The sequence below is a fragment of the Balaenoptera musculus genome, chromosome 9 (genome assembly GCF_009873245.2).
Source record: "Balaenoptera musculus isolate JJ_BM4_2016_0621 chromosome 9, mBalMus1.pri.v3, whole genome shotgun sequence".
Taxonomy (NCBI): Eukaryota; Metazoa; Chordata; class Mammalia; order Artiodactyla; family Balaenopteridae; genus Balaenoptera; species Balaenoptera musculus.
This window is the reverse complement of record NC_045793.1, coordinates 61,706,718-61,732,716: the sequence shown is the minus strand read 5'-3', so window position 1 is coordinate 61,732,716 and position 25,999 is coordinate 61,706,718.

The window sequence follows — 25,999 nt, the reverse complement described above, 5'->3', positions numbered from 1 at the left end:
GTTCATCTGTTTTTATGTGAAAGCATCTGCATTCCTCTTGGAAGAGACCATTCATTGTCTCCCTACTACAGGGAAGTATTAAACAAGAAAGAGAGAGAGATGAAAAGGGCTCTATCAAAAGTAACGATGTTGCATTCAAGGTGAATTTTATCATGTGATGAAGAAAAGATGGCTTTCGAACAGGATGGCAGGGTAACAAAGGTTTATTCTCTGCTCTTAACCAGCAAGTGTAGATTTGGGTCTAAGCAATATGTACTTATAATGTTTAAAGGGCAGTTAAATTCCTGGACATTAGCCATATTCAGATGGAGTCAAGGTCTAAAACAGGGTACAAAATGACTAACTTTGGACTGCGTCCAATCCACAGACTTGATAATCCAATCCACAGTCTTCGTTGCTGCGCACGGCTTTCTGTAGTTGTGGCGAGCGGAGGCTACTCTTCGTTGCGGTGTGCAGGCTTCTCATTGTGGTGGCTTCTCTGGTTGCAGAGCATGGGCACTAGGCACACAGGCTTCAGTAGTTGTGGCTTGCGGGCTTTAGAGTGTAGGCTCAGTAGTTGTGGCGCATGGGCTTAGTTGCTCCACGGCATGTGGGATCTTCCTGGACCAGGGCTTGAACCCGTGTCCCTTGCAGTGGCAGGCAGATTCTTAACCACTGTGCCACCAGGGGAGCTCTGGTTACAATTATTGAGTATTGTTTGATGTCAATTTAGAATACCTTCCTCCTCCCTACTTGAATTATTTTCATTCATTATTCCTCTCACCTATTTATAAGCATTTTTTTCTGTTTGCGGACCATCAGCTCTCCCCAAGAAAAGAATGAAATGTGTGCTTTTCAATTTTTATTAGTGTACAAATAATAAGCCAGAAGAAACCAGAATTGGGGGAAAATTCATTGGCAAGATCAACTTAATACTGATCCCACTGAATTGTTGGCATATATGTTTCCTGTGCTTCCTAATCTAAGCAGAAGAATATGTAATAGAAAACATGACTCACTGCTGATATGATTTAAAACAGAATGCAAAATGGGGAGAGAGCCCCTGATTCATTTCAGTTCAGGCAGAGCTCTGTGAATATTTTTCTGCCTTTTCTGCTGCTGTTGATATATTACAGGTGGAGATATCTTGTGGTATTTTAATGCAGCCTTAATACTGTGAGTGGAAGCAGAAAGATGGCAAAACTCCTTACATGATGTCCTGCTCCCAGAGACAGCTCATCTTTGACACAATCATTGGTGACTCCATAGTAAGTTATATGGTGGATTTGCTCATGGGTCCAGCTTCTCCTGGGTTAGAGAGAATTGTTTAGTACACTTAGCTTTCGTGTTCATTATTCTCTGCGTACATTGGATCCTGAAACTTTTTGTTCACTACGTGGGGAGGATGGAAGAAGACTGTGAAAATATGAGCTCATCTATGACTCCCTCCAGACTTGTAATGGCCTCTCCAAAAACATTTATAGCAGAGATTGTATGTGTAAGACACAAATAATCCTTTCAGACCTTCTCAAACACTAACCCCAGCACTCCTTACTTCTCTCTGGAATAAGAAAAGGAAAGTGGTGCTCCCATCTCAGGGGTCTATTACCAGAAGTAGAGAAAACATTGACAGTTGGGCTAGCTGCTGTTTCATTGTCTGTCTTCAGTGGCGTTTAGTTTTTTCAGTCCTGAAACCTCCTCATTACTGAAGCAGCGGGAAGAGCACTGACTGATGGCATCCTTCTGTCTGAAGGAACACTACTGCACCTAGGAAGAGAGGACTAAAGAGGAAATGACCTGAGCTCAATGTGCATGCTTCCAAGAAAGGATGCCAAGGTTACTGACAGTACATGAAATACTGTGTAAATTTCCTTTTCTGGGGGAAAGAGAGGTTCTGGATATGAAAGGGTATTTTGCCTGTTGACTACTACCTGATGCCCACTGAGCCTAGTTTAATTCTCTCCTGCATATCCCTTTACAAGGATGAGTTCTCCACCGGTGTCCATGATCTAAACTGAAGAGCATGTCACTCTGGGAATGTGTGTCTGTGTGTCTGTCTGTACAATTTTACATTTGTAAAATAAGAAATGAATGTTGGCTCATTCAGTGTGCTTTCTTACTTGAAATAAGGATACTAGAGTTTCCCCATAATTTTAATTTGGAAACTCTAGGCAAGCATCTGATAATCAGAGTGAACCTTTTTGAGGCAGAAAGGATAGTGATTTAAGAGCACAGGCTCTGGAACCAAACTTCCTGGTTTCTAAACCTGGCTCCACTGTTCACTACCTCTATGGCCTTGGGTGAACTTACTTAACATCTCTTCGCGCTTGCTTCCTCATCTGTAAAACAGGCAAAAGTACAAATACCATAGAATTGTGGTGAGCACTACATAAATTACTACATGTAGTAAAAAGTATATATAACCAGCACATAGTGAATACTCAAAATCGAGCTCTTATTAGTTAGAATTCAGACAGTCAAAAATGAGGGGTTGTGGTCATCCATAATTCAGGAAGTGAGACCAATAATGATTATTCTCACATAAAATTGCTTTGGTTTATAAAACCACAAATTTAAGTTATGTGACATAAGATGTTCTGTAGATTGTCATAGTCTCCTCAAAATCCTTTGAGATCACGTGTTTAAAATGTCCCTGGAAATCATCTACTCTACACATTTTAGAGCTAAGGAAACTGGATTTCAGAGAAGTTAAATGACTTGGGTCAAATGACAGCAATAGCACCTAAACATCCCTTTAAGGAGACTGCTTAACAAAAGAAGAGAAGGTGAGATTATGAACAAAACAACTTCGCATCCCTCACCCAACCTAACTCTTCAGAACTCCAGCTGAGTGCAACCAGAACCAGCAGACCAAGGAATGGAAATCCAACCAGAGAGAGGGAAGAGCCAGGAATTTGCTGGAGCTCAATTAGGATACAAATGTATTGTGGACCTGTGTATGTTCATTCCACAAACACTTGTTGGCTACCCAATATCCACACCATGTTTTGGTTAGAAAGCTCGACATCAGTTCTTTTATATGCAGGAACACTTGAAGCTCAGATCCCTCTGTCTCATTCATGTCTTAAGATCTGGTACATAGCAGTAGTCACAGATGAAGTCTCTCTCCATGCAACGATGTGGCAACATGGGAAAACATGGGGTTTGGAGTCTCCAGTATGTCTGCCACTTATGAGCGCTGTAATCTTTTTCTTCTTGAATTTTTGAATTTTATTTATTTTTTTATACAGCAGGTTCTTATTAGGTACCCATTTTATACATATTAGTGTATATATGTCAATCCCAATTTCCCAATTCATCACACCACCACCCCCCATCCCACCACTTTCCCCCCTTGGTGTCCATATGTTTTTTCTCTACATCTGTGTCTCTATTACTGCCCTGCAAACTGGTTCATCTGTACCATTTTTCTACATTCCACATATATGCATTAATATACGACTTTTTTTTCTCTTTCTGACTTATTTCACTCTGTATGACAGTGTCTAGATCCATCCACGAGTCTACAAATGACCCAATTTCATTTCTTTTTATGGCTGAGTAATATTCCATTGTATATATGTACCACATCTTCGTTATACATTTTTCTGTAAATGGGCATTTAGGTTGCTTCCATGACCTGGCTATTGTAAATAGTGCTGCAGTGAACATTGCGGTGCATGTGTCTTTTTGAATTACGGTTTTCTCTGGTTATATGCCCAGTAGTGGGATTGCTGGGTCATATGGTAATTCTATTTTTAGTTTTTTAAGGAACCTCCATAGTGTTCTCCATACTGGCTGTATCAATTTACATTCCCACCAACAGTGTAAGAGGGTTTCCTTTCTCCACACCCTCTCCAGCATTTGTTGTTTGTAGATTTTCTGATGATGCCCATTCTAACTGGTGTGAGGTGATACCTCATTGTAGTTTTGATTGCATTTCTCTGATAATTAGTGATGTTGAGCAGCTTTTCATGTGCTTCTTGACCATCTGTATGTCTTCTTTGGAGAAATGTCTATTTAGGTCTTCTGCCCGTTTTTTGATTGGGTTGTTTGTTTTCTTTAATATTGAGCTGCATGAGATGTTTATATATTTTGGAGATTAATCCTTTGTTGATTCATTGTGAATGTTTTCTCCCATTCTGAGGGTTGTCTTTTCATCTTGTTTGTAGTTTCCTTTGCTTTGCAAAAGCTTTTAAGTATCATTAGGACCCATTTGTTTATTTTTGTTTTAATTCCATTACTCTAGGAGGTGGATCAAAAATGATCTGGCTGTGATTTATATCAAAGAGTGTTCTTCCGACGTTTTCCTCAAAGAGTTTCATAGTGTCTGGTCTTACATTTAGGTCTCTACTCCATTTTGAGTTTGTTTCTGTGTATGGTGTTAGGGAGAGTTCTAATTTCATTCTTTTACATGTAGCTGTCCAGTTTTCCCAGCACCACTTATTGAAGAGACTGTCTTTTCTCCATTGTATATCCTTGCCTCCTTTGTCATAGATTAGTTGACCATAGGTGCATGGGTTTATCTCTGGGATTTCTAACCTGTTCCACTGAGCTATATTTCTGTTTTTGTGCCAGTACCATACTGTCTTGATTAGTGTAGCTTTGTAGTATAGTCTGAAGTCAAGGAGTCTGATTCCTCCAGCTCCTTTTGTTCCCTCAAGTGTGCTTTGGCTATTCGCGGTCTTTTGTGTCTCCCTACAAATTTTAAGATTTTTTGTTCCAGTTCTGTAAAAAATGCCATTGGTAATTTGATAGGGATTGCATTGAATATGTAGATTGCTTTCAGTAGTATAGTCATTTTCACAATATTGATTCTTCCAGTTCAAGAATGTGGTATATCTCTCCACCTATTTGTATCATCTTTAATTTCTTTCATTAGTGACTTATAGTTTTCTGCATACAGGTCTTTTGTCTCCCTAGGTAGGTTTATCCCTAGGTATTTTATTCTTTTTGTTGCAGTGGTAAATGGGAGTGTTTCCTTAATTTCTCTTTCAGGTTTTTCATCATTAGTGTATAGGAATGCAAGAGATTTCTGTGCATTAATTTTGTATCCTGAAACTTTACCAAATTCATTGATTAGCTCTAGTAGTTTTCTGGTAGCATCTTTAGGATTCTCTATATATAGTATCATGTCATCTGAAAACAGTGATAGTTTTACTTCTTCTATTATGGTTTGGATTCCTTTTATTTCTTTTTCTTCTCTGATTGCTGTGGCTAGGACTTCCAAAACTATGTTGAATAACAGTGGTGAGAGTGCCTTGTATTGATCCTGATCTTAGAGGAAATGGTTTCAGTTTTTCACCATTGAGAACAGTGTTGGCTGTGGGCTTGTCATATATGGCCTTTATTATGTTGAGGTAGGTTCCCTCTATGTCCACTTTCTGGAGAGTTTTTATCATAAATGGGGGTTGAATTTTGTCAAAAGCTTTTCCTGCATCTATTGAGATGATCATATGGTTTTTCTTCAATTTGTTAATATGGTGTATCACATTGATTGATTTGTGTATATTGAAGACTCCCTGCATTCCTGGGATAAATCCCACTTGATCATGGTGTATGATCCTTTTAATGTGTTGCTGGATTCTGTTTGCTAGTATTTTGTTGACGATTTTTGCATCTATATTCATCAGTGATATTGGTGTGTAATTTTCTTTTTTTGTAGTATCTTTGTCTGGTTTTGGTATCAGGGTGATGGTGGCCTCGTAGAATGAGTTTGCAAATGTTCCTTCCTCTGCACTTTTTTGGAAGACTTTGAGAAGGATGGGTGTAAACTCTTCTCTAAATGTTTGATAGAATTCACCTGTGAAGGCATCTGGTCCTGGACTTTTGTTTGTTGGAAGATTTTTAATCCCAGTTTCAATTTTATTACTTGTGATGGGTCTGTTCGTATTTTCTATTTCTTCCTGGTTCAGTCTTGGAAGGTTATACCGTTCTAAGAATTTGTCCATTTCTTCCAGGTTGTCCATTTTATTGGCATAGAGTTGCTTGTAGTAGTCTCTTAGGGTGCTTTGTATTTCTGCAGTGTCAGTTGTTACTTCTCCTTTTTCATTTCTAATTCTGTTGATTTGAGTCCTCTCCCTTGTTTTCTTGATGAGTCTGGCTAATGGTTTATCAATTTTGTTGATCATCTCAAAGAACCAGCTTTTAGTTTTATTAATCTTTGCTATTGTTTCCTTCATTTCTTTTTCATTTATTTCTGATCTGATCTTTTTGATTTCTTTCCTTCTGCTAACTTTCGAGGTTTTTTGTTCTTCTTTCTCTAATTGCTTTAGGTGTAAGGTTAGGTTCTTTATTTGAGATTTTTCTTGTTTAAGGTAGGATTGTATTGCTATAAACTTCCCTCTTAGAACTTCTTTTGCTGCATCCCATAGGTTTTGGATCATCGTTATTTCATTGTCATTTGTCTGTATGTGTTTTTGATTTCCTCTTTGATTTCTTCAGTGATCTCTTGGTTATTTAGTAACGTATTGTTTAGCCTCCATGTGTTTGTGTTTTTTACATTTTTCTCCCTGTAATTGATTTCTAATCTCATAGCATTGTGGTCAGAAAAGATGCTTGATATGATTTCAACTTTCTGAAATTTACTGAGGCTTCATTTGTGAGCCAAGATGTGATCTAGCCTCGAATGTTCCATGTGCACTTGAGAAGAAAGTGCAATCTGCTGTTTTTGGATGGAATGTCCTATAAATATCAATTAAATCTACCTGGTCTGTTGTGTCATTTAAAGCTTGTGTTTCCTTATTAATTTTCTGTCTAGATGATCTGTCCCTTGGTGTAAGTGAGGTGTTAAAGTCCCCCACTGTTATTGTATTATTGTCAATTTCCTCTTTTATAGCTGTTAGCAGTTGCCTTATGTATTGAGGTGCTCCTATATTGGGTGCATATATAATTATAATTGGTATATCTTCTTCTTGGATTGATCCCTTGATCATTACATAGTGTCCTTCCTTGTCTCTTGTAACATTCTTTATTTTAACGTCTACTTTATCTGATATGAGTATTGCTACTCCAACTTTCATTTGATTTCCATTTGTATAGAATATCTTTTTCTATCCCTTCACTTTCAGTCTGTATGTGTCCCTAGGTCTGAAATGTGTCTCTTGTAGACAGCATATATATGGGTCTTGTTTTTTGTATCCATTCAGCAAGCCTGTGTCTTTTGGTTGGAGCATTTAATCCATTCACGTTTAAGGTAATTATCGATATGTATGTTCCTAATACCATTTTCTTAATTGTTACGGGATTGTTTTTGTAGGTCCTTTTCTTCTCTTGTGTTTCCCAGTTAGAGAAGTTCCTTTAGCATTTGTTTTAGAGCTGGTTTGGTGGTGCTGAATTCTTTTAGTTTTTGCTTGTCTGTAAAGCTTTTGATTTTTCCATCAAATCTGAATGAGATCGTTGTTGGGTAGAGTAATCTTGATTGTAGGTTCTTCCCTTTCATCATTTTAAATATGTCATGCCACGCCCTTCTGGCTTGTAGAGTTTCTGCTGAGAAATCAGCTGTTAACCTTATGGGAGTTCCCTTGTATATTTGTTATTTTTCCCTTGTTGCTTTCAGTAATTTTTCCTTGTCTTTAATTTTTGTCAGTTTGATTACTATGTGTGTCTTAATGTTTTCTCCTTGGGTTTATCCTGCCTGGGACTCTCTGTGCTTCCTGGACTTGGGTGGCTATTTCCTTCCCATGTTAGGGAAGTTTTCGACTGCAATCTCTCCAAATATTTTCTTGGGTCCTTTCTCTCTCTCTTCTCCTTCTGGGATCCCTATAATGCGAATGTTGTTGCGTTTAATGTTGTCCCAGAGGTCTCTTAAGCTGTCTTCATTTCTTTTCATTCTTTTTTCTTTCTTCTGTTCCACAGCAGTGAATTCCACCATTCTGTCTTCCGGGTCATTTATCCATTCTTCTGCCTCAGTTATTGTGCTATTGATTTCTTCTAGTGTAGTTTTCATTGCAGTTATTGTATTGTTCATCTCTCTTTGTTCTTTAATTCTTCTAGGTCTTCATTAAACATTTCTTGCATCTTCTCAGTCTTTGCCTCCATTCTTTTTCCAAGGTCCTGGATCATCTTCACTATCATTATTCTGAATTCTTTTTCTGGAAGGTTGCCTATCTCCACTTCATTTAGTTGTTTTTCTGGGGTTTTATCTTGTTCCTTCATCTGATACATAACCCTCTGCCTTTTCATCTTGCCTGTCTTTCTGTGAATGTGGTTTTTGTTCCACAGACTGCAGGATTGTAGTTCTTCTTGCTTCTGCTGTCTGCCTTCTGGTGGATGAAGCTATCTAAGAGGCTTGTGCATGTTTCCTGATGGGAGGGAGTGGTGGTGGGTAGAGCTGGCTGTTGCTCTGGTGAGCAGAGCTCAGTAAAACTTTAATCTGCTTGTCTGCTGATGGGTGGGCCTGGGTTCCCTCCCTGTTGGTTGTTTGGCCTGAGGTGACCCAGCACTGGAGCCTACCCAGCTCTTTGGTGGTGCTAATTTGGTGGACTCTGGGAGGGCTCACACCAAGTTGTACTTCCCAGAACTTCTGCTGCCTGTGTTCTTGTCCTCATGGTGAGTCATATCCACCCCCTGCCTCTTCAGGAGATCCTCCAACACTAGCAGGTAGGTATGGTTCCATCTCCTATGGGGTCACTGCTCCTTTCCCTGCATCCTGATGCACACACTACTTTTTGTGTGCCCTCCAAGAGTGGAGTCTCTGTTTCCCCCAGTCCTGTCGAAGTCCTGCAGTCAAATCCCACTAGCCTTCAAATTTGATTCTCTAGGAATTCCTACTCCTGTTGCCCGACCCCCAGGTTGGGAAGCCTGACATGGGGCTCAGAACCTTCAGTCCAGTGGGTGGACTTCTGTGGTATAAGTGTTCTCTAGTTTGTGAGTCACCCACCCAGCAGTTATGGGATTTGGTTTTATTGTGATTGCGCCCCTCCTACTGTCTCATTGCAGCTTCTGCTTTGTCTTTGGATGTGGGGTATCTTTTTTGGTGAGTTCCAGTGTCTTCCTGTTGATGATTGTTCACAGTTAGTTGTGATTCTGGTGCTCTCGCAAGAGGGAGTGAGCACACGTCCTTCTACTCTCCCATCTTGAACCAGTCTGAGCTCTGTAATCTTGATTTACACCTTTATCATTTCATTTTCTTTGCTTCCAGAGTAAGGATAATGTTAGGCTCTGAAAGGAGGACATATCATTGAGGTGAGATATTCTGAGAACTGATTTCAAGGGGCCCCATGAGTCGGATTTATTGTTTACTTTCTGAGTTTTGTTTTTCTGGTGAGATTCTTCATGAAGATAGCAGCTGATCTGATGTCACTTGTTTTCTCATCTCTTTCCAGAAATCCAAGTCACTCTCCTTTCCATTTTGCCTCAGTGCTTTTATAATCTCTTTTTGTGACTAGTCATTAGAGGTCAAGCCTTTTAGCTTTTCCCTGTGCCCTGTGTGGCCTATCTGCCACTCTGGTGCTCTTCGAATTTAGATGTTGGGATACTAGGCAACAGAAGACAGCTATGAATTTGAAGAGGGGAAATCCTCAGAACAAAGACTCCAGAAGCACTCCGAGCCATCTGGGGACATTTAGAATGCTGATAGTCCAGGACAGCTGTTCCAAGAGAGAACTTTCTTATCCAAAGAAAGATAAGAGCACTAGATCAGCCATGGAAAAGAAAAATAAAAACTCTCCTTCTAACTCTCTTGAATTTCCCAGCTGTTTAGGGATGTGCATTGTTATGGCAACAAAAGCAGAAGCAAGAGAAGATACTGAAAAGAAAGAAAGGCATCTCGCTTTATAAAGGTTAGAAACTTAGTCACCCAAAGCTTGAGCCATTTCGCATGCTCAAACAAGAGATACTCGTAGCCATCACAAGATCAACCATAAGACTCAACAATGGATTTTTTACCCCTATAGCAACAGGGAAGCCAAAGACACTAAAAGAAATAGGGGGGCTTCCCTGGTGGCGCAGTGGTTGAGAATCTGCCTGCCAATGCAGGGGACACGGGTTCGAGCCCTGGTCTGGGAAGATCCCACATGCCACGGAGCAACTGGGCCTGTGAGCCACAATTACTGAGCCTGCGCGTCTGGAGCCTGTGCTCCACAACGAGAGAGGCCGCGATAGTGAGAGGCCCGCGCACCGCGATGAAGAGTGGCCCCCGCTTGCCACAGCTGGAGAAAGCCCTGGCACAGAAACGAAGACCCAACACAGCCATAAATAAAATAAATAAATAAAATTAAAAAAAAAAAAAAAAAAGAAATAGGACTGGAGGGGAGGGGAAGAATACTACCTACCTCTTCAGGTGATTTTGAAGATTAAATGATGTAAGAGAAAGCACTGGGAAAATTATAAAGTAATGCTACATAAAAACAACTTGATATTAAAACAGTAGAAGACCCAATGGCAATACATGGATTAAGAAAAGCCAAATTATTGATACTAAAACTTTTAAGATTAGATGTGTAATGTAACTTACAAGTTATGGATGCTTATTAAATTTGTTTAATTTCTAAAACTTTTTCTGTATAGTCAACCATTATTTACTGTAGGGACAAATTAATTCTTTTGCAATATTTTTTGTCACACTTATTTGGAGACATGCTAATCAAGGCTCAACTTTTTGCTGAATAGAATGGAATTCACCTCATTTATCATTTTCCAGTTGATGAGTTACTTTTGGATACATATACCTTGATCCTTGTAAGAATGGGAGGTCCTCATGGGAGATGGCATTATCCCCAGTTTGGTGAAAAGGAAACCAAGGTTCAGAGGATAAGGCACAGGTCACTTGTTCAGGACTGAAGTTCACAAGAAGTGTAGCTAGAATTTACATACAGACTTTCTGACTCCAAATTCAGAATTCCCTCCACTACCTTGTGTTATTCTTGGTACCATCCTTTGGTAAATAAAAACTTTGCAGCCTCCAGGCTACACAGACTAAGGTATTTGTCTGAAAGAAGCTAAACAGATTGACAATCCATAATTCTGAATTTGTGCTGTATATGATTCAGTAAATCGTCACTGTCATTAAATGCTCTATAGATGAAGAAGCACTCACTTTCCAGGAAAATTCAAGTGACATACAGTTGGCCACTCCTCTCAGGAGGTTTCACATCCACAAATTCAACCAACTGGGTATAGAAATTTTGACCTGCAGTTAGTTGAATCCGAAGAAGAATCTGCAGGGGGCTGACTGTATATTTATTGGGGAAAAAATCTACATATAAGTGAACCCGTGCAGTTCAAACCTGTTGTGTTCAAGGATCAACTGTATTCATTGTGCTGCACCCATAAGGGACTTGAGCATCTGCCAATTTTGGTATCCTCAGGGGCTCCTGGAATCCCCCACAGATACTGAGGGAGGACTATAATTGTAGAACACCCACTTACCTAAAGCAATACTATAATCACGTGGTTCTCAAAGTGTGGTCCTCAGACCAACAGCAGCATCACCTGGGAATTTGTTAGAAATACAAGTTCCAAGGCCCCATTGCATATTGGCCTAATCATAGGCTTTGGGGTTGGGACCCAGCAGTCTGTGTTTTTATAGTCCCTCAGGTGGTCCCAGTGCACACTCAAATTTGAGAATCCTTTTCATAATCTATTTAAGGGAAGACCTGGCATTCTATAAAGAATGGTGCCCTAGCATTTCCACCTCCAGCCAAGGTTTGGATGCAGGTGTGTTTCCACTGAATGTCATGCTCTATAATAAGCAAATGCTGAGGGGGATGAGGGAAGGTGGGGGAGAAGAAATGGAATTTGGGGCTCATATTTACCTGATACAATACATATTAAAAGAGTTAAAGGCAAATATGTATTTTTAAGGCAGTAGTTCCCATATTAGAGAGCTTAATTATTATGATTACTTAAGGTCATTTTTCCTCTATTCTTAAAGTCTCTTCACTTAAAACTTGGAAACAATCTCTGGATTTTTGCTTGAAATCCACGGAAAATGACAGATCATGATGACATAAGTACGCCCCTCTTTTTCTCTTCAGGAAGTGAAGCTGTTTGTCAAGGTGTAATCAGCCATAATTTAGCAATCTGGTGGTTGCTGACCACCCTTTTCTCCACAGCATGGCCAGGGTGACAAGTCTCAAAATATCGGGAAAGATATTTAAAATCATACCTCCAAGCCCCTGATTAAGAGGCCATCTTTGTTCACTTGACTTGCCTTGAGTAGCAGCTTAGGAGTACATGGCTTTACATGGCTTTATTACTTTTTTTTCTTGGAGAATTTCATCTTCAAGAGTGTTTAAGTTTATCATTTAACATCTATGTTCTTCTTTCTGAAAAAGTTGCAAAACACCCTTAACCTTAATTTCTTTTTTACTATTATTGTTTCAATTCCTGTGTAATTTGGATTGTAAAAATGTGAATTCTTCATTACTAATTATTAAAATAAGTGTAAATTGTTTAGCAACTGTATATTGCTCTCTGATACCTAAAATAAGGCTTGTTCATTAAATATACTAAGGATATATCAGAATTTTTTAATAGGGATAAATATTTGAATTATAACTACTATTAAGCTTCACTCCCAGGAAAAATGGGCTTTGGTCCTGGGCTGCCCCAATGTGAAACTCACTATTTCAGAAGCTGGGTTGAGTGTAAGTCACATCTCTGACCACAAATGGGAGTAGATTCCTTGTGATTTTGCTATGCAATTATGGTCCCGTTATGTTCTGTTACAGCAGGAACATTGCCAAATTAGTATCAGCAAATAAAACAACTAATGAGTGTACATCCTAAGAGCCTATGTTTCCTGCCTCATGATCTAAGCTAGGGCCCAAGACTGAGGTAAAGAGGAAAATATGCTATGTGCTAATGAAGAGTTAGGGGGTGTGTGTGTGTGAGATGAGGCTATTTATCCAAGGTGTGCCACATCTAGAGTGTGAAAGAGTGCTATATGCAGAGACAGAAAATCTAGGATCAAATCTAGTTCTTCTGTTTCCTAGCTGACTAACCTTGGGCAACTTCCTTAATGATTTGGAACTCTGCATGTCAATGGAGAGTAGTAACTTCCTTAGAGATTAATTAGGAGAAAGGTACTAGCTCCTGGATAAGAACGACTTTTACCAACTGTCTAGACTTAACAAAACATGGCAGTCATTTGCTTTATTACGAGCTACAGTTCTGGTTCTGCAGGTGACCCAGTTTTTTTCCCAGAACAAACACCTGAACATGATTAGGAAGGCAGACAAGTTGAACTGCTGCTGCTTTCTGCTGCCAAGCACCATCATGAAGGCACAGTATTTTTCTCTAGCAGCTGTAATAGAAATTTCAGCTTCCAGATCCTAGTTTGTTGGGTGTCAACTGGCAGTGTATGCAGCTTTTTTTTTTTTTTTTTCCTGACCAGGCCCGATACCAAAGCAATGTTATTTTATTTTATGCTTTTAACATCTTTATTTGAGTATAATTGCTTTACAATGTTGTGTTAATTTCTGCTGTATAACAAAGTGAATCAGCTATATGTATACATATATCACGCATTGACATATATACACTACCAAATATAAAATAGATAGTTAGTGGAAAGCAGCTGCATAGCACAGGGAGATCAGCTGGGTGCTTTGTGACCACCTAGAGTGGTGGGATAGGGAGGGTGGGAGGTAGATGCATGAGGGAGGAGATATGGGGATATATGTATATGTATAGCTGATTCACTTTGTTATACAGCAGAAACTAACACACCATTGCAAAGCAATTTTGTTCTAATAAAGATGTTAAAAAATTAAAAAAATAAAAATCTACTGTCAGTAAATTTCAAATATATGATACTCTATTAACTATAGTCATCATGCTGTACATTAGATCCTTAAAACTTATAAATGAAAGTTTCTTCCATTTAACTTAGCTTTCCCCACTTCCTCCATCCCCTAAACCCTGGAAACCACCATCCTACTGTTTCTGTGAAATCAGCTTTTCTCTTAAGATTCCACGTAAAACTGATACCATTCTCTACTGTCTTGTCATTCTCTGTCTGGTTAATTTCACTTACCATAATGCCCTCCAGGGTCATCAGTGTTGTAGCAAATGACAGGATTTCCTTTTTTATGGCTGAATAATATACCATTGTATGTATATACCACATTTTCTTCATTCATGAAAGGCAACCTACAGAATGGGAGAAAATATTTGTAAACCATATATGTGATAAGGGATTAATATCCAAAATATATAAGGAACATCTGCAACTCAATAGCAAAAAAAAAAAAAACTCTGATTGAAAAATAAGCAAAGGACCTGAATAGACACTTTTTCAAGAAAGACATATAAATGTCTAATAGGTCCATGGAAGGTGCTGTATATCACTAATCATCAGAGATTTGCATATCAAAACCACACTGAGATCACCTCACACCTGTTAGAAAGGCTATCATCAAGACAGGAGATAGCAAATGTTGGTGAGAACGTGGAGAAAAGGGAACACTTGTGCACTGATGGTGGGAATGTAAATTGGTACAGCCACTATGGAAAACCATATGGATGTTCCTCAAGAAATTAAAAAAATACAACTACCATATGATCCAGCAATCCCACTACTGAGTATATATTCGAAGGAAACTAAATCAGTATCTCAAAGAGATCTGTACTCCCATGTTCATAATAACCAAGCTGTGCAAACAACCTATGGAAACATCTTAAGTGTTCATGGATAAATGAAAATAAATTTTAATAGCAAGTACTAGAATCACCTTTTGCTGTAGGATATATAAGATTTATTATTCAGAAATTACATTTCTGGCTATTTGTCCTGTCTAGTATCTTTTAAGTACCTTTCTGTATTTTGATACATTTCCACATTATGAATCTGTCTTCCTAAGGAAAAATTAAAAACAAATTTTTCCCAGCATCTCTTGTGGGTTGTGAATATACAACCTAGGTTCCAGTAATTAGATGTACCTACAGGAGGCTTGGATGCAGATGAGAGGAACATGAGGAGGTGCTGGAACACAGTGAGATCTATCACTTGGCAAATACAGAAGCATCTGTTCTTCTAGAGCTTAGGATGTCCAGCACCAAGCATGATCAGCATCTAGGAGGTAGGTAGCAGTAGGACTGGTATCTGCACTATAACTATTCTACAGTATATATAGTTCGAAGTCTTTCTGGTTATGCGGTCCCTGGTCTAGTAGCATCCATACCTGCTTTTCAGGCTCTCTGAAAGATTCATTGCACTACCTAATATCCTTTGATAAATTCTGTTGCTTGCAACTGAAAATCCTGATTGAGTAATCATGTAGTCTTTTTGTCTTGTGATTCTTACCCAGCTAATATCTGCACTATATTCTATAGTACTTTTCCATGGTTCATAGAATTATAAATTCTTTTGAGCTAAAAGAAATCTCAGAAAAACCACCCAGTAGCCACCTTACTACCTGCCATTTTATAGATGTAGAATCTTAGTTGGGAAAGATGAATTGGCTTGAAGAATAGTAGGTCTGGATTCAGAGCCCAAACCCAGGTCTCTTTAGCACCAGTATGGTGTTTTTTCTAGTGTTCATTCCACTATGCACTGCTCTCTACCAGAGAGAATATGCTGAGCTACAGAGGAAAGAAAAGGATATATGCCAGAGAACTTGGTAAGAGAGCATTGAGGTCTTTATTTAAGAATGCTTTAAATCATTCTCATAAAGGAATAGTAATTATACTGTCTCAGTCCAGTGCTATCCCAACTTCAGTATTGTAATAAGCACTTTAAAAGTACATTTTACCCCAAACTCTCAAAATGTTGAATCGAAATCTACCCCTTTAACAATGGCAAGTGACAGCCTATGAAGTGTAGCAACCTGCAATCATCTCTAAAATTATGCATGGTTTTCCAAATTAAACTCTGTAGTGCATTCATACTTTGTACAAAGGATATACCATGACTGATTGATAAATTTATGGAGGCAAATATTAATTGCAGGTTCATTGCAAGTTAACAGCTAAACGACTTAACTACTTAAGTAATTTGCATTGTACATGCTTCAGTATTCTACTATTTACACTTAATAAAATTTTATTAGTTTACAGCATTCTCATTGTTAAAATTATGGAAGTATACAAAGCAAAAATATTAAAGCCATCCCACTGTATAATCTCAGTTCTCTGGCTGGTATGTATCTTTCCTAACAATATGTAATCTCTACCACCTGGAAATCCACTTAATTATGGGTGTTAGCCTCCTTCTGTGCTTCTCTAAAAGTTACTTTCTTCTAGTATATTTAGGTATTTAATTCATCTCTCCACTGAGATCTACTCTTCTACTTGCACTAGCTCTTAATATTTATTTATTTATTTATTTTTTATTTATTTATTTATTTATTTTTTTAATTCACACACACACACACTGTATTTTATTTTTACAAGACATAAATAGACTGACACCAAGCATTGTACATGGATGACCACAACAAAAGCAACAATGATTGCAATTACCAAACATGAAACACACTCATACTATGTCATAATATTGACATTCAGTCCAGTAATCCTCCACTGTAACAGCTCCTTTACTTTGCAGTGAAAATTGATTTGTATATTCTTTGCCTCTGAGTCCTTGTGGGATTTTTTTTTTTTTTTAATTCAGACAGAGAGTCACAAAAATTATACTCATCCTCATCAGTTCACTCAGTCCCATGCAATTAATTTTTTTTTTCATCTTGATCTTTTGTTAGCACTTTTATGAGTTCATCAGTTTTTCATTAGAGTTCTGAAAATGCTTATTCATTCAGTTCAGCAGTACAGTCAGTTACCAGAAACCTGTACTTGTCAGAGTCTTTTCCATGAATTTCTTGAAGATGAAACCCTTTTATAGGAACATATTTGCGAAATCATCAGAGTACACCCAGAACTGTCTGTAAATGACAAAAGACTTAAAAATGACCACGGTTAAAGATTTGATGAGAGTTCATAATAATGCAGTTGACAAGAAAATTAGTTATTTCTGAGATATACATTTTAAAGTAATAACTAGGATTATTACTTATAACATTATACCAGAACATATAAGATTTTTAGAAATTTCATGTAATGTCTGAAACATTTATATTAACATATTTCCATACATATTTCCATACAAATACAAATATAAGATTTTTAGAAATTTCATGTAATGTCTGAAACATTTATATTAACATATTTCCATACATATTTCCATACAAATACAAATATAAGATTTTTAGAAATTTCATGTAATGTCTGAAACATTTATATTAACATATTTCCATACAAATAACCCAATGAAAGTTTAGTATTAGTTGTTTTGTTTGTTTTTTTATACTGCAGGTTCTTATTAGGCATCAGTTTTATACACATCAGTGTATACATGTCAATCCCAATTGCCCAATTCAGCACACCACCATCCCCACCTCACCGCAGTTTTCCCCCCTTGGTGTCCATATGACCATTCTCTACATTTGTGTCTCAACTTCTGCCCTGCAAACTGGCTCATCTGTACCATTTTTCTAGGTTCCGCATACATGCATTAATATACGATATTTGTTTTTCTCTTTCTGACTTACTTCACTCTGTATGACAGTCTCTAGATCCATCCATGTCTCAACAAATGACTCAATTTCGTTCCTTTTTATGGCTGAGTAATATTCCATTGTATATATGTACCACATCTTCTTGATCCATTCGTCTGTCGATGGGCATTTAGGTTGCTTCCATGACCTGGCTATTGTAAATAGTGCTGCAATGAACATTCGGGTGCATGTGTCTTTTTGAATTACGGTTTTCTCTGGGTATATGCCCAGTAGTGGGATTGCTGGGTCATATGGTAATTCTATTTTTAGTTTTTTAAGGAACCTCCATACTGTTCTCCATAGTGGCTGTATCAATTTACATTCCCACCAACAGTGCAAGAGGGTTCCCTTTTCTCCACACCCTCTCCAGCATTTGTTGTTTGTAGATTTTCTGATGATGCCCATTCTAACAGGAGTGAGGTGATACCTCATTGTAGTTTTGATTTGCATTTCTCTAATAATTAGTGATGTTGAGCATCTTTTCATGTGCTTCGTGGCCATCTGTATGTCTTCTTTGGAGAAATGTCTATTTAGGTCTTCTGCCCATTTTTGGATTGGGGTGTTTGTTTCTTTGATATTGAGCTGAATGAGCTGTTTATATATTTTGGAGATTAATCCTTTGTCCGTTGATTCATTTGCAAATATTTTCTCCCATTCTGAGGGTTGTCTTTTCGTCTTGTTTATGGTTTCCTTTGCTGTGCAAAAGCTTTGAAGTTTCATTAGGTCCCATTTGTTTATTTTTGTTTTTATTTCCATTACTCTAGGAGGTGGATCAAAAAAGATCTTGCTGTGATTTATGTCAAAGAGTGTTCTTCCTATGTTTTCCTCTAAGAGTTTTATAGTGTCCAGTCTTATATTTAGGTCTCTAATCCATTTTGAGTTTATTTTTGTGTATGGTGTTAGGGAGTATTCTAATTTCATTCTTTTACATGTAGCTGTCCAGTTTTCCCAGCACCACTTATTGAAGAGACTGTCTTTTCTCCATTGTATATCTTTGCCTCCTTTGTCATAGATTAGTTGACCATAGGTGCGTGGGTTAATCTCTGGGCTTTCTATCTTGTTCCATTGATCTATGTTTCTGTTTTTGTGCCAGTACCATACTGTCTTGATTACTGTAGCTTTGTAGTATAGTCTGAAGTCAGGGAGTCTGATTCCTCCAGCTCCATTTTTTTCCCTCAAGACTGCTTTGGCTATTCGGGGTCTTTTGTGTCTCCATACAAATTTTAAGATGATTTGTTCTAGCTCCGTAAAAAATGCCATTGGTAATTTGATAGGGATTGCATTGAATCTGTAGATTGCTTTGGGTAGCATACTCATTTTCACAATGTTGATTCTTCCAATCCAAGAACATGGTATATCTCTCCATCTGTTGGTATCATCTTTAATTTCTTTCATCAGTGTCTTATAGTTTTCTGCATACAGGTCTTTCGTCTCCCTAGGTAGGTTTATTCCTAGGTATTTTATTCTTTTTGTTGCAATGGTAAATGGGAGTGTTTCCATAATTTCTCTTTCAGATTTTTCATCATTAGTGTATAGGAATGCAAGAGATTTCTGTGCATTAATTTTGTATCCTGCAACTTTACCATATTCATTAATTAGCTCTAGCAGTTTTCTGGTGGCAGTTTTAGGATTCTCTATGTATAGTATCATGTCATCCGCAAACAGTGACAGTTTTACTTCTTCTTTTCCAATTTGGATTCCTTTTATTTCTTTTTCTTCTCTGATTGCCGTGGCTAGGACTTCCAGAACTATGTTGAATAATAGTGGTGAGACTGGACATCCTTGTCTCGTTCCTGATCTTAGAGGAAATGCTTTCAGTTTTTCACCATTGAGAATGATGTTTGCTGTGGGTTTGTCATATATGGCCTTTATTATGTTGAGGTAGGTTCCCTCTATGCCCACTTTCTGGAGAGTTTTTATCAGAAATGGGTGTTGAATTTTGTCAAAAGCTTTTTCTGCATCTATTGAGATGATCATATGGTTTTTATTCTTCAATTTGTTAATATGGTGTATCACATTGATTGATTTGCGTATATTGAAGAATCCTTGCATCCCTGGGATAAATCCCACTTGATCGTGGTGTATGATCCTTTTAATGTGTTGCTGGATTCTGTTTGCTAGTATTTTGTTGAGGATTTTTGCATCTATATTCATCAGTGATATTGGTCTGTAATTTTCTTTTTTTGTAGTGTCTTTGTCTGGTTTTGGTATCAGGGTGATGGTGGCCTGATAGAATGAGTTTGGGAGTGTTCCTTCCTCTGCAATTTTTTGGAAGAGTTTGAGAAGGATGGGTGTTAGCTCTTCTCTAAATGTTTGATAGAATTCACCTGTGAAGCCATCTGGTCCTGGACTTCTGTTTGTTGGAAGATTTTTAATCACAGTTTCAATTTCATTACTTGTGATTGGTCTGTTCATATTTTCTGTTTCTTCCTGATTCAGTCTGGGAAGGTTATACCTTTCTAAGAATTTGTCCATTTCTTCCAGGTTGTCCATTTTATTGGCATAAAGTTGCTTGTAGTAGTCTCTTAGGATGCTTTGTATTTCTGCGGTGTCTGTTGTAACTTCTCCTTTTTCATTTCTGATTTTATTGATTTGAGTCCTCTCCCTCTTTTTCTTGATGAGTCTGGCTAATGGCTTATCAATTTTATTTATCTTCTCAAAGAACCAACTTTTAGTTTTATTGATCTTTGCTATTGTTTTCTTTGTTTCTATTTCATTTATTTCTGCTCTGATCTTTATGATTTCTTTCCTTCTGCTAACTTTGGGTTTTGTTTGTTCTTCTTTCTCTAGTTTCTTCAGGTGTAAGGTTAGATTGTTTACTTGAGATTTTTCTTGTTTCTTTAGGTAGGCTTGTATAGCTATAAACTTCCCTCTTAGAACCGCTTTTGCTGCATCCCATAGGTTTTGGGTCGTCGTGTTTTCATTGTCATTTGTCTCTAGGTATTTTTTGATTTCCTCTTTGATTTCTTCAGTGATCTCTTGGTTATTTAGTAACGTATTGTTTAGCCTCCATGTGTTTGTCCTTTTTACGTTTTTTTCCCTGTAATTCATTTCTAATCTCATAGCGTTGTGGTCAGAAAAGATGCTTGATATGATTTCAATTTTCTTAAATTTACTGAGGCTTGATTTGTGACCCAAGATGTGATCTATCCTGGAGAATGTTCCGTGCGCACTTGAGAAGAACGTGTAATCTGCTGTTTTTGGATGGAATGTCCTATATATATCAATTAAATCTATCTGGTCTATTGTGTCATTTAAAGCTTCTGTTTCCTTATTTATTTTCATTTTGGATAATCTGTCCATTGGTGTAAGTGAGGTGTTAAAGTCCCCCACTATTATTGTGTTACTGTCGATTTCCTCTTTTATAGCTGTTAGCAGTTGCCTTATGTATTGAGGTGCTCCTATGTTGGGTGCATATATATTTATAATTGTTATATCTTCTTCTTGGATTGATCCCTGGATCATTATGTAGTGTCCTTCCTTGTCTCTTGTAACATTCTTTATTTTAAGGTCTATTTTATCTGATATGAGTATAGCTACTCCAGCTTTCTTTTGATTTCCATTTGCATGGAATATCTTTTTCCATCCCCTCACTTTCAGTCTGTATGTGTCCCTAGGTCTAAAGTGGGTCTCTTGTAGACAGCATATATATGGGTCTTGTTTTTGTATCCATTCAGCCAGTCTATGTCTTTTGGTTGGGGCATTTAATCCATTCACGTTTAAGGTAATTATCGATATGTATGTTCCTATGACCATTTTCTTAATTGTTTTGGGTTTGTTTTTGTAGGTCATTTTCTTCTCTTGTGTTTCCCACTTAGAGAAGTTCCTTTAGCATTTGTTGTAGAGCTGGTTTGGTGGTGCTGAATTCTCTTAGCTTTTGCTTGTCTGCAAAGCTTTTGATTTCTCCATCAAATCTAAATGAGATCCTTGCCGGGTAGAGTAATCTTGGTTGTAGGTTCTTCCCTTTCATCACTTTAAGTATATCATGCCACTCCCTTCTGGCTTGTAGAGTTTCTGCTGAGAAATCAGCTGTTAACCTTATGGGAGTTCCCTTGTATGTTATTTGTCGTTTTTCCCTTGCTGCTTTCAATAATTTTTCTTTGTCTTTAATTTTTGCCACTTTGATTACTATGTGTCTCGGCGTGTTTCTCCTTGGGTTTATTCTGTATGGGACTCTCTGCGCTTCCTGGACTTGGGTGGCTATTTCCTTTCCCATGTTAGGGAAGTTTTCGACTATAATCTCTTCAAATATTTTCTCTGGTCCTTTCTCTCTCTCTTCTCCTTCTGGGACCCCTATAATGCGAATGTTGTTGCGTTTAATGTTGTCCCAGAGGTCTCTTAGGCTGTCTTCATTTCTTTTCATTCTTTTTTCTTTAGTCTGTTCTGCAGCAGTGAATTCCACCATTCTGTCTTCCAGGTCACTTATCCGTTCTTCTGCTTCAGTTATTCTGCTATTGATTCCTTCTAGTGTAGTTTTCATTTCAGTTATTGTATTGGTGATCTCTGTTTGTTTGTTCTTTAATTCTTCTAGGTCTTTGTTAATCATTTCTTGCATCTTCTCAATCTTTGCCTCCATTCTTATTCCGAGGTCCTGGATCATCTTCACTATCATTATTCTGAATTCTTTTTCTGGAAGGTTGCCTATCTCCACTTCATTTAGTTGTTTTTCTGGGGTTTTTTCTTGTTCCTTCATCTGGTACATAGCCCTCTGCCTTTTCATCTTCTCTATCTTTCTGTAACTGTGGTTTTTGGTCCACAGGCTGCAGGATCATAGTTTTTCTTGCTTCTGTTGTCTGCCCTCTGGTGGTTGAGGCTATCTAAGAGGCTTGATGGGAGGCTCTGGTGGTGGGTAGAGCTGACTGTTGCTGTGGAGGTCAGAGCTCAGTAAAACCTTAATCCACTTGACTGTTGATGGGTGGGGCTGGGTTCCCTCCCTGTTGCTGTGGCAGTCAGAGCTCAGTAAAACCTTAATCCACTTGACTGTTGATGGGTGGGGCTGGGTTCCCTCCCTGTTGGTTGTTTTGCCTGAGGCAACCCAACACTGGAGCCTACCGGTGCTCTTTGGTGGGGTTAATGGCAGACTCTGGGAGGGCTCACGCCAAGGAGAACTTCCCAGAACCTCTGCTGCCAGTGTCCTTATCCCCACGGTGAAACAGAGCCACTACTCGCCTCTGCAGGAGACCCCCCAACACCAGCAGGTAGGTCTGGTTCAGTCTCCCCCAGGGTCACTGCTCCTTCCCCTGGGTCCCGATGCACACATTACTTTGTGTGTGCCCTCCAAGAGTGGGGTCTCTGTTTCCCCCAGTCCTGTCAAAGTCCTGCAATCAATTCCCACTAGGCTTCAAAGTCTGATTCTCTAGGAATTCCTCCTCCCGTTGCCGGACCCCCAGGTTGGGAAGCCTGACGTGGGGCTCAGAACCTTCACTCCAGTGGGTGGAATTCTGTGGTATAAGTGTTCGCCAGTCTGTGAGTCACCCACCCAGCAGTTATGGGATTTGATTTTACTCTGATTGCGCCCCTCCTACCGTCTCACTGTGGCTTCTCCTCTGTCCTTGGATGTGGGGTATCCTCCTTGGTGAAGTCCAGGGTCTTCCTGTCAATGATTGTCCAGCAGCCAGTGGTGATTCTGGTGCTCTCGCAAGAGGGAGTGAGAGCACGTCCTTCTACTCCGCCATCTTGGTTAATCTCCCTTAATATTTATTTTTGACTATGCCCTGACCTTCCATTCACTTTGCCCTCAGGCACTGCCTGTGGCTTGGACTTCCACCTTCCTTTGTATGAGGTGGTTATTGCCATTCGGGCCTCAGAAGTATAGCAGGGAGATTACGCTTCTCTTGTCCCAGGTCCAAACTTTAATTCCTCATTCCACCAGTGGCACAAGGGTGTTGTGTATGACAGACCTTTTGAAAGTTTGGGGACAACTCAAAGGGATTACATTATAGGGGGGAAAAAATCTTAAAACTGGGATTTAAACATGATTGCTCCCAGAGTCTGCAAAGATGAGAACCTTGTAAAAGGATCATCTAATGGGTACCCAACCCAAGTATTCCCTTCCTATCTTGCTTCATATGTATTCCCTTCCCCTGCTATACACATTCTTCCAAGGCCAAATAAGAAATCTTAAGGATTATAAAGTCTAAATTTTACTATGTGGTGATAACTTGCAGAACCCCCCTCCCAACACTTGTTTCTCATGTCAAAGTCTGATCCAAGTTTGGCAGCCTTCCTGAATCTCCTAGGCATGCCATCTAGAACACAGGCCTCCAGACTCGATAATGGGGAAGAGAAAGAGAAGAGACACTTGAGCTCTTAACAGCCTTTGCCCAGAGGTGCTGGTACCTTGTTCCATCACATTTCATTGGCTGTAACCAGCCACATGGCCCCAATCTAAGATTAAGGGAGGCTGGAATATGTAGTCTGTGTGTCCAGGAACAGGAAGTGGTGTTGTAAACTCTGCCATACGTATAAGAAGGAAAAGAAATAGCTCCTGAAAGGCAGCATAATCTACAAAGATTATGCCCAAATATACCTTTTTACACTATTACATACAGAAGTCTCATTTCTCCTTTTGATAACTTTCTGGTTCCAGATTATCTCTGGGACCCAAACAGTACTTTAAAAATATATATATAACCTCTATAAGGGAAGGAATTTTTTTTCCTGCCTTTTTAATTTTTCCCCACTACTGAATCTTCAGAATCTAGAATGGTGCTTAGCAAGTAGTAGGATTTCAAGAAATGTTTAGTGTTGAATGAATACAAAGAAGGCCCATTAAAGCCATCCTTTGTGTTCACTTACACTCAGCTTCTAGGCATCCTATAGGTAAGTCCTCTGAGAATAAACCATTAACCACCTCCCCTATCATAATGAAAAGCTGAGAGGGGACAGATCAGCTTGGGTTAATCCTTTGAACCTGCTTGAGAGAGATTTCTTGGCTCACCCAGTCATACTAGTGGCCTCCCTCTAGCTTCTTCATGTTGTTGTAAACCCTGAAATAATGCCAACAATCTGGAAACCTGAAGGATTTTGTACTCACACGAGGGTGTAGATGAGCAGAAAAATCTCTGGAGGTTTCAGATGCTGCTAGGAGTTATGGTCAAGGCAGGTGGATCCAACAGGAAATAACATAATCAGCTGCAGAGGTTTCCTGTCCAGGAAGTATATTTTGAAGATGGCAACTTTAAGACTTGAATGTTCAGGCCATACTTAAGACTCTCATTCCATTTGGGAAAGACCCATAGAAGGCAGCCAGGTATGCAAGGTTTGGTATCTTGTGTGTTGCTCTGCAGAATCCAGTTGACAATGGTGGATCATATCTCACGGTAAAGTGTAGTGGTTATACGCTTGGACTCTAGGGACAGATTGTCTGGGTTTAAAATCTGGCACTTATTTACTAGTTGTTCACAACCTGGGAAAGATAGCTCGGCTCTCTGTGACTGTTTCATCAACCATAAAATGAAGATAGTACCTACCTTATAGGGTTATTGTGGGAATTAAATGTGATCATACCTCTAAAGAGCTTAGAGCAGTGCTTGGTGCATTGGGGTCAGTAAATGTTACCTACTTTACTCAGCGGTGTGTTGTATTGCTTGGATTTTTAACACATATTAATGTAGAAGGAAGAGAATATCCTTGGAATTCCTTACACATTGATGTGCTAATTAAACTTTTCTCATACAGATCACTGATAATCTAAATGACGAGAGCAAGAGTACTTGAGCAGGCTTTAAACACTGACAGGTGGACAATGGTGTGTCCAGCACACAACCTGCATCTACTTCCTCCTTCTCCTCCATCAAACAAAGCTTTGCTAATTTGCCATTTAGAGGCTTATCCTTCCTTACGTTTTGTACTCTTTCCAACACAGATGGAAAGAGATAGTATGTGGAGGACAAAGGAGAGAAATGTGTTAGAAGAAAACACGCTAAATTTTGATCCCTGTAACCCAAGCCTTTGAAGGGAAGGCACATGTCCTACATTTTATTCGATACTCAAATTGCCTATCATGTACCAAGTCCAGTGCTGGGCACATAGAAGGAATAGGAAGTTTCTCCAGATTTAGTCCCTGCCCTCAGAAGAGCTCACCATTTGGTGATGGAGGCAAAGAAGGGCGCAGACAACAGGAAGGAACCCCACAGTGGGAGTTGGGGTGGGAACTACAGGTGGTGAGGGGGGCGCTGTTTGGAGCTGGAGTCTTGATTCTCTCCTTGGGGGCACCCGTCAGTCCATCCATTGGGGGTGGTCAGTGATGATAGTGTTGCTTGGGCTTGAAAAGAGGAGAATAGGTCCAATAGAGAAATTTCTTAAAAATAAGTACATAATTTTGTTTCCTTCCTGAGGTACCACATGATTACAGTAGAACATTTAGAATTAAAAAAAAAAAGTAAAAATAGCCATTCATCTCATTCCAGACGTAACCATACATCACACACTGATGTATTATCTTCTAAATTGTTAACGTGTGTACACACATGTAGTTTAAAAATATTTTGAAATCCTTATGAGGAATGGAAGGGCTAATT